This window comes from Myotis brandtii, unplaced genomic scaffold, assembly GCF_000412655.1.
Source record: "Myotis brandtii unplaced genomic scaffold, ASM41265v1 scaffold154, whole genome shotgun sequence".
Taxonomy (NCBI): Eukaryota; Metazoa; Chordata; class Mammalia; order Chiroptera; family Vespertilionidae; genus Myotis; species Myotis brandtii.
This window is the reverse complement of record NW_005355584.1, coordinates 9319223-9333879: the sequence shown is the minus strand read 5'-3', so window position 1 is coordinate 9333879 and position 14657 is coordinate 9319223.

Here is a 14657-nt window from a genome sequence, read left to right as displayed (position 1 = left end):
GCAGGCAGGTGAGCAGTTAGGAGCCAGCAGTCCCAGATTGTGAGAGGGATGTCCGACGGGTCCTGGATTGGAGAGGGTGCAGGCTGGGCTGAGGGGACACCTCCCCCCCCCATACACAAATTTTGTGCACCGGGCCTCTAGTTTATATATAATAAAGTATACTAGTATATAAGATATAAATATTTGAAAAATATTTTATATAGGGGTATGTGTTAAATTGTACATACAGCATTTTGCTATACATTTCACTCTATTTCCTTCTTTTAAGTTCTCTATATATTGCTTTACATCCATCTAGTCCACTGCTTCTGAGTGCAACATTGTATTCCATAATATGCATCTACATGCCCTAGTGATGGAAACCTGAATCCCCTCTACCACTCTGCTACACAGATAATGTGGTGTTGGGCATCCTTGAACAGGCAAGGGTTTCTCGGGAGGAAAAATCAAGTCTCTGTACTTTCTGTGGCAGGTCAAAGCATGAAAGGAGAGTTAGACAGCTGGGGATGGTGTAATATTTATTTTAAATGCAACCAATAGGAACTGGAGGGCACCCCCCATTAAAGGGACTGCTCTACAAAGAGAACCATTAAAATGAATGTAAATCACAGTAGCTTCAGGGACAGCTTAATAACAATCTGACTTTTTATTGGGTGAGCAGGAGATGTGCCAGCTTTCTCCTAACAGAGCCTTCTGGGTCTTTTGCAGAGAGAGATTCTATCTGAACTGCTATCGTGATTACCGAGGGCAGAGGGCTGCTCTGGGAGTAATGGCCATAAATCCAATTAGTAACTCACTTTCTCTTTTGCCACAGGCTCCATTTCCCCCAAACACATAGAAGATAATTCCACACTCTGGAACCTGTAAATCCCGAGGGCTCCATGATATCATGCCAACGAGACACAAAGGTTTCTTGTATGGGGAAAGGACTGGAATGATACACTTTAGACTAGCAACAGAAGGAGGGGGAAGATGCTGGGGCGAGTGGTGTGGGGGCCTGGTCACACTTTATTCTGTATTCTTGTGTATCGCTTCAAACAAAAATGTGTTCTTGTTTGTGAAATAGGGAAACGGGGTAAAATCTAGGGATCTCCAGAAAGTTTTAGTAAGACTAAACCCCTTGTTATGCATGAGGACACTGAGGCCGCTGGGAACAGGGAAGGTTAGGTCATGCTGCTCCAACGAGGAGGCCTGGTGTGGGGCTGGTGCTTGGTCCCTTGCTCCCTCCACTTTGGCCCTGGGTCTGCTGGTGAGATCAGTCGGCAGAGCCACTGGAGGGTTGAGGAGCCCAAGGGCTGAGCCAGAAGAGAAGGGTTTTGGATTCCAGACCACTACTTAAGAAAACAAATTCTCTAACTAATCGTTATGATCTCAGGTAAAGAATAGAGATGTCTGTGCTAAAAATAAAACATGTACCAGTTTGATTTTTTAAAATATTGCATAACTGCTTTACTTTTGTTTCCTCTGAGACTGAAAAGATGCACGTTGAGAATGGCTAATCTGGAGGATGGAAGCACTCAGACAGGGTTCTTCCTTTCTCTTATTACATTTACACTTGTTACAAAGATGCTTCTTGGGGGTTGGTAGTTTTGTTAAAATTATTATTGAAATACACATATGAATGACTAACTCACACTTTTGCATAAACTTACAGAAAAACACACAAAGGATTTGGATTTGAATCCCAGCCAGACCTGTCATTTACTAGTGACCTTCAGCACGTGATCTAAGCCTCTGAAGCTTTAGTTTCATTATCTTTAAAATAATATGAATAATGCACAATTCACATGGTTATTGTGATAATTAAATAAGACACTGTAAGTAGAACTTTCAGTGCAATGCCTGGCACATGGTAAGCACCCTATAACGATGCCTGGTACTATTTTAACAAATGCATATTTATTATAATTATTTTCCCTTGGATGATTCCAAGGATCAGTGGGATATTTGAATATCTTGAATTCCTCAAAAGCAGAGCCTGGGACAAGGATTTGTGTTCAGAGTGTCTATTCAGAAGGTGATCCCAGGAAGCGTAGTGAGAAGTGAGTCTGGGAAGAGAGGAAAGCTCCGAATGAAGAGGGCTGGTTGGGGGCCCTCCTCACCATTAATGTACCTCTGTGGGCAACTGGATACAATCCTGGGGACCTCCCAAGAGTCCATGTAACATAGACTTCAAAAGCATGGGGTGGGCACCAACAGTGTCTGTTACAACTACATAAATAAATCGTCACTTAGGTTTTGAGTATGTGTTGCTTTGTGTTTAGAAAAAAAATGTTGTTGTCATAAGTCAGACAACTGTCTCCATGAGCAGACCTTCTTCCAGGTTGGACAGTCACTCTGCTACTGCAGTCTTCTGCCAGCTCCTTCTCCATGACCCGATAGAGGGCATGGTTTATGTTGCAAAATCTTTCAGCGTGATAAACACATCTAGGACACTAAGTTGAAATCTACACACTTACCTTTCCATTTAAAGTTGAGGTAAGTCATCTCTTAGGCTCTGGTTCTCAAAATTTAGGTGAAGGAACTCCTGAAAATCACGGTCCTCTTTACAGAGAACACTGCACTCATTGCAAAACAACACATAATTCTGGTATATTTCATTCCCAGCCATAAGCTGAAAAAAATGATTGCAAGAAATATGACCATATTATAAAATTATTCATGTGGACATGCAAATACACATGCCTAGCAGTTAAATGTAATTGGCTCTTTATGAGTTTCCACTAATATTTATTTGCTAATTGATCATTAACTTGTTATGGAAGTTGCTGGCAGATAAGCAATAGTAGGTACCACAGAGTATAAGAAAAATATGTGGAGAGAAACATTAAACACAGATAAAATATAACCTATTTTTATGTTAATCTGAGACAGAGTCTCTTATTCCCTTTCAGGGACAAAACCCCTCCGCCTAATTTATAAAACACTGTCATTTGAGAACCCACTTAAAAGATCTATTAAATCATTCCAATGCCAGTTTGGGGCAGTGTTCACTAATGAAAATGAGGGAAATCCCATGAAGTTTCCAAGAATGGCAGATCACCATAGATTCTACCTCAGAGCTGCTGTAAAATATGAACCTCTGGCCAGATTTGTGGGAGGCACTTGACTTTTTTCTTGGATAACTTGTACTGTGTGTGTGTGTGTGTGTGTGTGTGTGTGTGTGTGTGTGTATTTGCTTGTATTAGGGCAGTTTTGTTATTTTAATATTTTGCTTTAAATTGGGCAGTGAACAGCTGTATATAAATAACACAAATGCCTCTTTTACTTACACTATTCCTCATTTCTAGACATACATTTCTTAAAACTGGAATGCCTTCTATCATCTGTACTCAAGGCCTAGCTCAACTCTCGTGTTCCACAAAACCATCTCAGCCATCTGCAACTGGACCCACTTTTGAGTTCTTATGATACTTTCTATGCCTCTCTTTTAATACTTAGTGCCACCTTACATTGTTAGGTGAGCTCTCTCTCTCACACACATTCACACACACTCACACTCACACACACACACACACACACACACACACACACACACACACACACTACTTCTATTTTATCTAACTACACATACTTTGCATTTTCACATTATTTGTTCCTAGCAAATGTGCTGTGTATAGCAGGCACTTGCAATATATTAAAATCATGTAATTAGGTATGGCCTTCGACATTATTTACAGCCTCACTCTACCAAACATCAGTGTTTCTCCAAGTTGAATAATGTAAAGATCTCTTAAAAGAAAAAAATCTGTGCACCTTTAATCTGTTGCCTAAAAAAATAAAAGTATTAGTTAAATGTGCAGAAGTATAAAACAAAGCATAAACTCCTTATGCTTATATCTCTAATACAAACATGAAATGAAAACAATTTACAATTAAATGCAAATAAACCCAGCATATTCAAATTAACTTTAACTGAATGTGACAGATGATGCTGTTTTGCTGAAACTAAATTGCTGGTCAGAACTGAATATGGCACTGACTGTCACAATGTGGGTTCTTTACAATTCAACCTGCCCTCCCTGAGGTTTGCTGTGTGACCATTCCATTTTCCCACACATTCTATTTGAACCACTTTGAAACCACCATTTATGCAATAAAACACCATGTAATTTGAACTTTATTTAGCACAAATACATCATTTATGTATTAATTCTAACCTTCTTTTCTCACTTACCTATGACAAGGAATGTACTTCTTGGCATCAATGTGGCCTTAAATGAAGATACTATGAATTCATGTGGTAGTTCTTTGTTTTAAATGATAATCATTATAATATTACTAGCTAATGATTACAGACTATTTCTAGATCTAGATTATCTCATTTAATTACACATTAACCCCTTGAGAAAGATGCTATTATTATCACTATTTTATAGATGGGAGACAGGGGATCAGAGAAATTCAATAGCATTCTCAAATCCATGCCATTCATAAAGAATTTTAACCCATAAAGTCTGACTCTAGAACCTGAACACAATACTTATATTAATTTTTCAGCATAGTAAAATGAATGTAAAATTAAAACTAGTGTAGAGGAGACACACTCCAAAATTTGATATTCCCATATGCCTGCAAGTTATCATATACTCAGTAATCAAGCATATAGATAGATATAGATATAGATAGATATAGATATAGATGTAGACAGATATTAATTTAACTTTATTATTCAAAGTATTACATATATTCCTCCTTTTCCCTTTGACCCTCTCCACCCTGAAGCCTGTAGCTATTTTTTGACCACTAAGTACAGGTGTAGTTATAGCTAGCTAAAATATAAAAGAACTTAGCTTAGATTATGTCCACAATCAATGAAGTACCTGACTGGTAAAAATGCATAATTTAATTGTATTTCTCAATAAGTGTAATATATTCAAAAGAGTTGAACAGTATGTGTTTTATATTCTTCTATTAAACTGCCCAAGCAATGTCTTCATTGGCTCTCCCAATAATTAGCTTCTGGGTAAACTGTCAAGGACAGCAGAGAGCAAAGCTGACCCAGGAGGAGGCAGAAAGAATCCACAAATCCACAGTTTAACCTGCAGAAACCAAGTTCTTCTGAAATTGGAGTTTGAACTTTTCTTTCAGCTTATTGATTCAAGTTCTCCAAAATTCAGTATGTCTTCATCCAATTTGGGAAATATGCAGACTCACTTTATCCCTTCTGATTGCCAAATTAAATGAAGTAAACTCTTAAATACGATTTATTACTGGTGTCCTTTCTTGTTCAATTGACTGATCCAATCAGGAAAGCGTTTGGACAAGAAAAAGATATACCTTATTTTCCCTCACCCCCACTCCACCCCAAATTCAGTGACATAGTACATGTTTGGTCAAATCTCTTGCTAGTCTTTGAAAAAATAAGTAAATAGTATGGTTAACTTGTTGGCTTCTGTTCCCCAAGTAAATGGGTAACTTAGGAATGAGAAAAATGCTTGTATGTTTTAGACCTGTATGGAACCGTAATCAATTTCCTCATAACACTGCAAAATATGTTGATTTCTCTGATTTATCAGTTATCTACTGCATTCCTAGCATTTGCATTGAATCCAATGAAATATAAGCAAAGTCTCTTTCCTTAAGAATTCTTCAAGCTTATTTGTTTAGAGTCATGCACATCAACAAATATAGTGACATCCAGAATTTGGCTACTATTCCTTTCATCTTCAAAACAACTTGGTGAGGTAAAATCAGAGTGTTATTACCTTCACGTAGACAAGGCTGTTAGGGCACAGGAGGTGAAATCTGAGGTCACACAACTAATTAGTGGTTGAGCTACATCTAGAAGTCAGGTTTCCTTTCTATAGTTTCTTCCACCAGAGCAAATTGCATCTTCCAAGTAATTCAGAAACAGCTTCTTCTGAGCAATTCAGAAACAGCATTCTAGAAGGCATTTAGGTTTATTTCTAATGTTGATCTGGCTCCATCATGAATATTAAAAAACAACACCTGATTTGTAATTGGAGCCTGGAGTATCACCCACGGCCTGACTTGATGATTTCCTTACCAGCTGCTGAAACACTTCAATGGGAAGACATGAAATTCCTGCAGGAAATGACTCCAGGCAGCTCTGAATAAGTAAGGAAATTAAACGGCTAACTTCAATGTTTCCTGGTTTTTGTCTATCTTAATTAACAATTGATTTTGGTAAAGGAAAAATTGAACAACTTTCTAAGAGTCAACACATAAAATTTAGTATTTGCTTATAGTAAAAATATAATTCCCAGTTAGGTTTTATTTTTTAAAAATGAAAAACATTTTGGAATAATTTTATTAACCATATTTATTGAATATTTTCTCTTAAACACACACACACACACACACACACACAATTACAGCATATGTGTGTGGAAAATATCAATTTCCTTCTCATAATTCCCAAAGGTACACTTAAAAAAATGTGTTGATTATTAACAGGGCTAATATATTTGTGGTAATGTTATTACTGAACAGCCACAATAATTGGAGTTTGGGGTTACAGTCAGATTACATTTGATTTCTATGTTATATTAAATATAGCATGAACCTAATTAAATGTCATTACTACTTTAGATATATATTTTATGTGATTCTTTTTTTGCCTTTATTTATTTATTCAACAACATTTGCTGAAAGTCTGTTACATGCCAGGCATTCTTCTAGGTGCTGAAAATTTGTGATAAATTAAACAAAGCTCTTCCTTCTATGGAATTTACATTCAGTTGAGGGAGACGGATGAGTAATAAAAAGGCAAGGGTCTAGGTCAGGTAATGGTAACTACTATGAAACGAAACAAAGTGAGATGCGAGTGATGAGGGGTGTTAATTTACATGGGTGGGCAGGGAATCAGCAAAGTCCTGGGTCTCTTTGTAGAAATATGATAACTTAAGACTTCTTAATTCATCATGAACAGGTATTGTTATTGCATTCTGTTCTGTCCTGAAAAACAATTTCAGGAAAGCTGATTTTTATATCCATGTGACTTTTCTCTTTCTAGATTTATGTATTTACTTATTTACTGAATAACATCTGTTAGGAATAAAGAGAATGAAGCAAACCAACATTCTTATCACTGGGTTAATTAACTTATTCCCAAGAAAACTTGTATGCAAACTTCTATTGCTAGTTGGGTTTAGTGGCACCAACTTTATTTTTACGGAAATTACATAACGGCAAATTCTATTTGACTCCTCCAGCATGACTGTTAACAACAGTGGGTGGTACCTGTTTTTGGACAATAAATATACTATGCCGAGCACAGAGCTTCACAACATCCCTACATGTGGATATGGTCATTCCCAACTCCCAGGTGGGGAAACTGGGACTCAGACATCTTAAATATGCTCCCCGAGGTTCCAGCACTAATAATGCCATACATGGTTGGAGAGTTACGTCAGTTCTGCCTTATTCTGGTTGGCTACTTCCCTAAACCATCCTTAGTTTGTTATGTGGATGTTTGGGGAAGGAATTTGGTGGGTGTGAGTGATACTAGTTCATTAGGTATCATCCGAAAAGCCATCAGCTTACAGTTGGTGACAGTGATACCTTTTTCCATCTCATTAGCACAGATATTTGATTAACATGTAGTAATAAGGCACTTGATAGTTTTCCAAAGCTTGATAAATAAAAAGATAGTTCTTTATATTTGTGTTCCACTTAAGTTTTTCTCCATATGAAGGGGGTATTTCTTTCTCTTGGCTTTTCTTTTCAAATTTTTATTGTGTTAAGAATACTTAACACATGACCTACCTTCATATTTTAAGTGTAAAATATGGTAATATTGTTATGTATATGCACGATGTTGTACAACAGGTCTCTAGAACTTATTCATCTTTGCATAACTGAAATTTTATACCCATTGATTAGTAATTCCCCAGTTCCCTTAGCAATCACCATTCTATTCCTTGCTTTGAAAAGTTTGGCTATTTTAATACTTCATATAAGTGGAATCATGTAGTATTTTCCTTCTGTGATTTGATTATTTCACTTATGAGGATGTTTTCAAGGTTCATTCATGTTGTTGCATATTTTAGGATTTCCTTCTTTTTTAAGGCTGGATAATATTCCATTATATATACATACAACATATGTTCATTCTTTATCCATTGATGAACATTTACATTGTCTCCACTTCTTGGTTACTGTGAATATTACTGCAATGAACATGGGAGAGCAAATATTTCTTTGAGATCCTAATTTCAGTTCTTTGGATAATATCCAGAAGTGGAATTGAGGTAGTAGATCATATGGTGGTTCTATTTTTAATATTTTGACTAACCTCAGTACTGTTTTCCACAGTAGCTACACCATTTTACATTTCCACCAACATTATTGGGGTGACCACCCCCCTGAGCCCTGGACCCCACTTTTCCCAGATCCTCAAGCACCCCCTCCCTGTCTTGCATGTTCAATCTCCCTCATCTGCAGACAATTCTGCTCCTCTTATAAATATGCATCTAAGGGCTGCTCCCTAAACCTTGCTATTTTCTTAGGCTCCTTGAGACATGGGAAGTGCCTTACTCAGTGAGGACTCCTGCATGCCTCCTCATCCCTAACTCAGTGTCTGTGCATATCTGCCAGTTAAAACTCCATGAAGCTGCCAGTCTCTTCATCTCTAAACTCACTGCCCCTGCTTATTTCATCTCTCCTTCTAACCTCCCCTAAACCTTGGCTCCCAAATGGGGTTGCTTCCTTCAGGTGCCACCCCGACACAGGCCTCATGGATGCTATGTCCTCTTCAACACCCCAGTCCAGATGAAGTCAGATAATACTTTCTGTAATTCCCCACAGCACAACTAATGCCAGTCAGAAACCTTTAAAGAAAATAAGGCTGAAGATTTGGGGTAAACAAAGCTAAAAAAATAAATAAATAACTTGAAACCAAATTACTAGTATCTACCCAACAAAGCAGGCTTCCTTAGAGAATTTTAGCTTGAGGGTCCCCCGCCTCCCCCCGCTAGTTTGCTGTGACTGAGATCATCTTTCCTCTTTCTAGGAGCTTCTCCAAGTCCTCCTTAAACTCCTCATAGTTCTAGACTCATGAGAGCAAGACTCAGAGAGACCTAGGAATGCTCTCTCCTGCTTGCCTGCTGACTTTCACTGTTCTCACCTGAATGCCCCACCCCCATTCAGGAGACTGGGATAGGGCTTTGACCATGGCCTGAATGGGCCAAACCCTTCTGAATATAACATAACAGACACAACTTCTGTATGAGACATGGGCAGAGCAACCGAGTGTAATTTTGTGATAGAATCACCACAGAAGACTACCACTGACCATTTCATCATGAAAATCATGGGCTTCCCTTGGAATTCCCTTGCTTTCCTTCTCCTCCCTCTCATGGAGGCATAGGGTAACACTGCTCCCTTTTGACACTCTTTCCTCTCTTGGCTTCTGTGATGCTGTTGTCTTCTCGTTTTTCTCTAAACTCTCAGACCATATTCTCTCTTTTTTGCTGTGTATGCTCCCTCCTCTTACATGTGAGCATCACCCAAGACTGTGTCCTTGGCCCTCTTCTCTTTATGTTTCCAATTACTCTCATCAGATGAGTAGGTATGTGCTCCCAGAACACGCTAAGTGGTGCTGGGACATGGGAAGCATTATGGACTCTTCTCTATGCAGACATAGCTCCTTCTCCCAGCACATCGTATACCTGTGGGAAACTTACCCCTCAGACATCTCAAATCCCACCTTTAAAAATGTATCCTTTCCTGGTCTATCTTTCCCAACTCTAATGTCACTTCTTCTTTGAATCCACATGCATTTTAAACATTTTGGGGGACAGCTCTTCTGTGAAAGGCACTGTTCCGAGGTGTTATGTTCTTACAACACATCCACTCATTGGACAATATTATCTCCATTTTAGAGTGGAGGCCAGGCCTTGCTGAGGCTCTGCGATGATTATTAAGTGATGGACTTGGGACTCTGTGTATAAGACAGTCACACAACTTTTTTGTGCCTTCTTGGCGCACCTGTCATAGTCTACCACCCTCTATAGCTATTTTTGTAATTATTTAATTCCTTTGGATGCAAACTCTTGAGGAAGTTTCTGTTTTTTCCCTCAGCTCCCGTCACCAAGCTTATAATTAAAAATTTTACAGATAGTCTCAATTTCAAATATTTTATCTCATTATACAAATAAGTACTCTTGACCCAATTTGGGGCTTGTAAAGTGTGGTCAGTGTATACAAATGCCTTAAACATTGCAGAAAATCAGCAAATATCTATAAAATTGAACTTAATAATTTGGGCAAACAAATGAGGCTATTTAAGTTTTTAGTGAGAGAGAGAGTAAATGATCCCAATCCAAATACAATGCTTTATTAAAACACCAAGCATAAATTTCAAGTCATCACTAATTACAAGCACCTGTGTATGTTTTGAAAGGCGGATGCAATACAAACTAAGAAAGAACAGCTTTCTGCATCATTGCAGTTCCAATAGCAGCACAGAGGAGGAAAATAAGTGACCATGGTCTAACTTTCTCTGACCGGTCTGTGACTATTTGTTCTCATTCAACTTCTCCTTTATTTAATTCTCATCCTTTAATCTCAGGTTAATATATCGGCTAATTTGTAAGGCACGCTAATATTTTCTATTCATTCTTCTTAATATACTCATGTAAACCTGCTTTTTATGGGAAGTATGCCTCTTTCTAGATATTTCTAGAAATTAAAAATTAGAGGTATTGAGCTTATTTCTTCCCTCAATGTTAACCTTGATTACCTTTTATATCCTTCTTTCCCATGCGCTCATCAGTAGCATTTCCCAGATCATCTGCTGGGTGGCGAAGGGTTAATCTCACCAGTAGAACGTGAATTCTTACTAATTGGAGACAGACCAGGGTGTGCTGTCTACCATGATCTTCTTTCCAAGACCTTGGGCCTATTTCATTTCAGAGTTCAGAGTTCAACTTCTGCTATGAAGTCTCAACATGAAATCACTTTCTTCAAGTGCCAAACTACAGGAGACTGCCTCCCTAGAAAACTACCCGCCATTTATTTGTAAATACCTCTAGGGTCTCCTTCTTCTCTTCCAAATGACTTGCCTTTTACATTTGCATCATTCTAAATTCCCCCTTTGAAGTGAGATCAGTTTTTGTCTTAACAGATAAACAATTCTCAAAAGGTCTGACAATGCAGTAATAGATAAATTAAATCCCACTTCATGTTGTCACTCAGCAATGCCCTTTACAGACAGAGCTATTTTGAAGCCATTAAAAAATACTATTCATCTCATACTTGCCATCAGCCTTCTGTTGCTGGACTCGTCTATCGCCTTAGCTAAGAGATGAATCTCAGCAGCCAACTTCCCTCTACCTCTCCCATGACACTGGGCGAGACTCTTATGGGAAGAAGGCAATTTATTTTAGCTGAACGACCACATGGCTAACTATACACGGCAATTATACAAAGCAAATGTATCAACTTCTGCCACAGGAGGCAGGAGTTCCCTTTCTGGTCATTAATAATGAACACTCTTCAGTAAGTAGGAAAACATTTACCAAATAAAATGGCCTGTTATAGATGATCCCCCAGGCAGCTGAGAAACTGCGTAGCCATGGACGGAAGAGCAGAGCCCACAAGGTTCAGCTGCCCCACGACCATGCCTGGTTGTCCTGGAAGCATCTCCGGACCCACAGAAGATGTGACCCGTTGGCTCTTTGTGCAGAAATGTCTAGTCTGAAAAGAAGTGGCCTGGTCTCTTCAACATTGCAGTTCCAGTGCCTCCTTTCCTGGCAGCTGCATAATTGGGAATGCCGCGAAATCAAAACGAAGAGAAAGTAAATTAGAGCCGGGAAGTGTCAAGTTGATCTAGTGCAGCCTTGAGGGGCGGGAGTGCTGGGCAAATTCAGAGTTCTCCCGAGCCCCGCTCGCCACTTCACCCACCATTTCAACCGCTTGTTCCTGGCACTTCTGGTGCTCTCTGGAGGCTCCTGCTTGCTCTAACGCTTAGACCAGGGCTTGGTCTACAGTTACTCATTCAGGGTACGCCTTTGCAGCAGTTTTAATGAACAAAATCCCTGTGAAGGTGCTGACATCTTAATGCTTCCTATTGATACTTTACATTGAGTCAAGGAGCTTTGCACTGCATTCAGAACCCTGGCAAATCCAGGGGCTCTGGGGTCTTAGCAACCTTGCCCGCACCTGGGGTGTAATTAGAAGAGACGTGGAACATGAGCATTTACATGCCACTTTCATATTGAAGGCCCTGACCATTGCCTAATTAATTTTCAACACCCCTATGAGGTAGGTGTGCACTGGCCTTGCTTCCCAGATGGATGACTTCGGGCAGTGGAATGAAAAATCCAAAGCCTTGAGGCAGAGGTTGTGCCTTTGATGAATTTTGCAAAGGGCAGAATGGTGACACAGTAATGGTTTTAAAAAAGCCATTAATAATAGTGTGATGAAACCTGTGGCTTCTCAGCTGGTTCAAAATGTAACCCAGCTCTGGTGTTTTACCAAACTCCATTAAAAACTTGCTCTATTGGATCATACTTTTTTGAATTGAATGCATATATAACTAACTCCCTAAACCATAAGTGATGATATGATAAGAACCCACTTGGTAGCTATACACGGTGGGGCAAAAGTAGGTTTACAGTTGTTCGTACGGAAAATAATATAATAATAAAGAAATAATAATACAAGAATAAACTCTGTGTTTCATGTACTCACAACTGCAAACTTACTTTTGCTCTATCCTGCATATTGTTATTGAACTTCAAAGTATTTAAAATTTTTCACAATGTTATTACATTTTTAAAATGTAGTCATGAAACACATATTCATTGTGGAGCAATTATGTGCAAAGTAATGATCTGGGTGCTTAAGCTTTTACCTCCTGAACTTCCTGTCCAACAGGAAATAAAAAGAGCTAGGCAATCACCATACAGGATGGCCAGTGCAAATGAGGGTAAACACAGCATGTGGGAGTGGAGAGAGAGAGAGAGAGAGAAAGAGAGATATTCTAGGTGTTTTATCTAAAGAAACACCCATGTGCAAAGGAGAGAGACATACAAGGACTCACTGCAGCATTGTTTGTAAGAGTGAAAAATTAGGATAGCCTAAATGTCCATCAAAAGTAGAATAATGAAGTAAATTATGGTATGTTCATGTAACTAAACATAGCAGTTCAAAGGAATTAATTACATTCATTTGTAGCAGCATCTCAAGATTTCAAAAACATAGTGTTGCATGCCAAAAGCCAATTATAGAATGACACATATGGGATAATACCATTTTTTCAGGCAAACACATAAAACAATACTATATATTTTATTTAGGCAAAAATGTATGAATATAAAGATACTAAAATCAAAAGTATAAAATACCTTATGCAAAATCCTTACCATCTGACATCTGGTTAGGAGAAAAAAGGGGCATAAGGAGAACATAGTCATTAGGTACCACTTGGTTGATTACAATTAATATGACTCTTGCCCTGGCTTGTGTGGCTCATTTGGTTAAGCATCGTCCTATGTACCGTGAGGTGAACAGTTGGATTCCCAGTCAGGGCACATACCCCAGTTATAGGCTCGATCCCCAGTTGGGGATGTGCAAGAGGCAGCCAGTCTACATTTCTCTTTCTCTTTCTCCCTCCTCCTTTCTTTCTCTCTGAAATCAATAAAAACATATTAAAAAACAACAACCATTGACCATAAATGTAAGGGCTTATTTCTGGATTTTCAACTATGTTCCATTAATCTATCTGTCCTTAAAAATTTTAATATGACCTTGAAGTTATTTTAAAATTAAATTTAAATTTTTTGTTGTATAAGTGGTTCATCCAAAAACAGTGATTATAAACATGTTGATATTTTCCCTTTTGATTTTTCCCTGTACATACTGTATTGTAACTAGAGCTAATGTATGTATATGCATAATTTTGAGTGCAGCATTTTTAGAAACTTAACAAAAGCATTATTCCATGGTATAAAAATTATAATAATATCTACCATTGATTGAGCACCTACCTTTTGTCGAGTGACTGTCCTATGTGCATTACATACATTATTCCTAAGTGTCACCACACTCCCATAAATTGTAATGCTCTCCATTTTCTATGGATAAATTGAAGATAAAACTGAGGCTAGAAGAGGTTGAGCAGTTTGCCCAGGGGCACAAATTTGGCCAGATCAAAGAGCCTGGACTTTTATACAGGTGAGGTGCCTTCAAAGATCATACTAATGGTCCAATTGAGTTGAGCAGTCTTCGTTCTGTGTAGATAGTTCGACAAACATTAAATCTGGAACTCTCCCACAAAGCCAATGGCAGAGTTCCCTGCCAACTAGACAGAAAGACCTATGATTCCATGCCAACTAGACAGAAAGACCAAGGAGGTAAACACCTAGACTCCCTTTTCTCAGAAGGAAAAGGGGAAATGTTACAGCAATTTTTTCTCATGAGTGGTCAAAGCTTGATAAATAGAATTCTTTTTAGGCACCCATTACACCATTGCTGATTTGAGGAGAGAATTTTAGTGGATGCCTCCTGACAAGATAGCCAATATCCAAGAGAGAATATGGATTAGCTTCCACTGAAAAAACCCCATCAGAGATGTTTGATGAATAGTCGTGCATGGCCTTCCAGGTTCTTGGCTGAACCACAAAAGCAATGACAAAAACAGCTAATACTTTCATAGTACTTGCACACATGTATGTGCCACAAGCAGT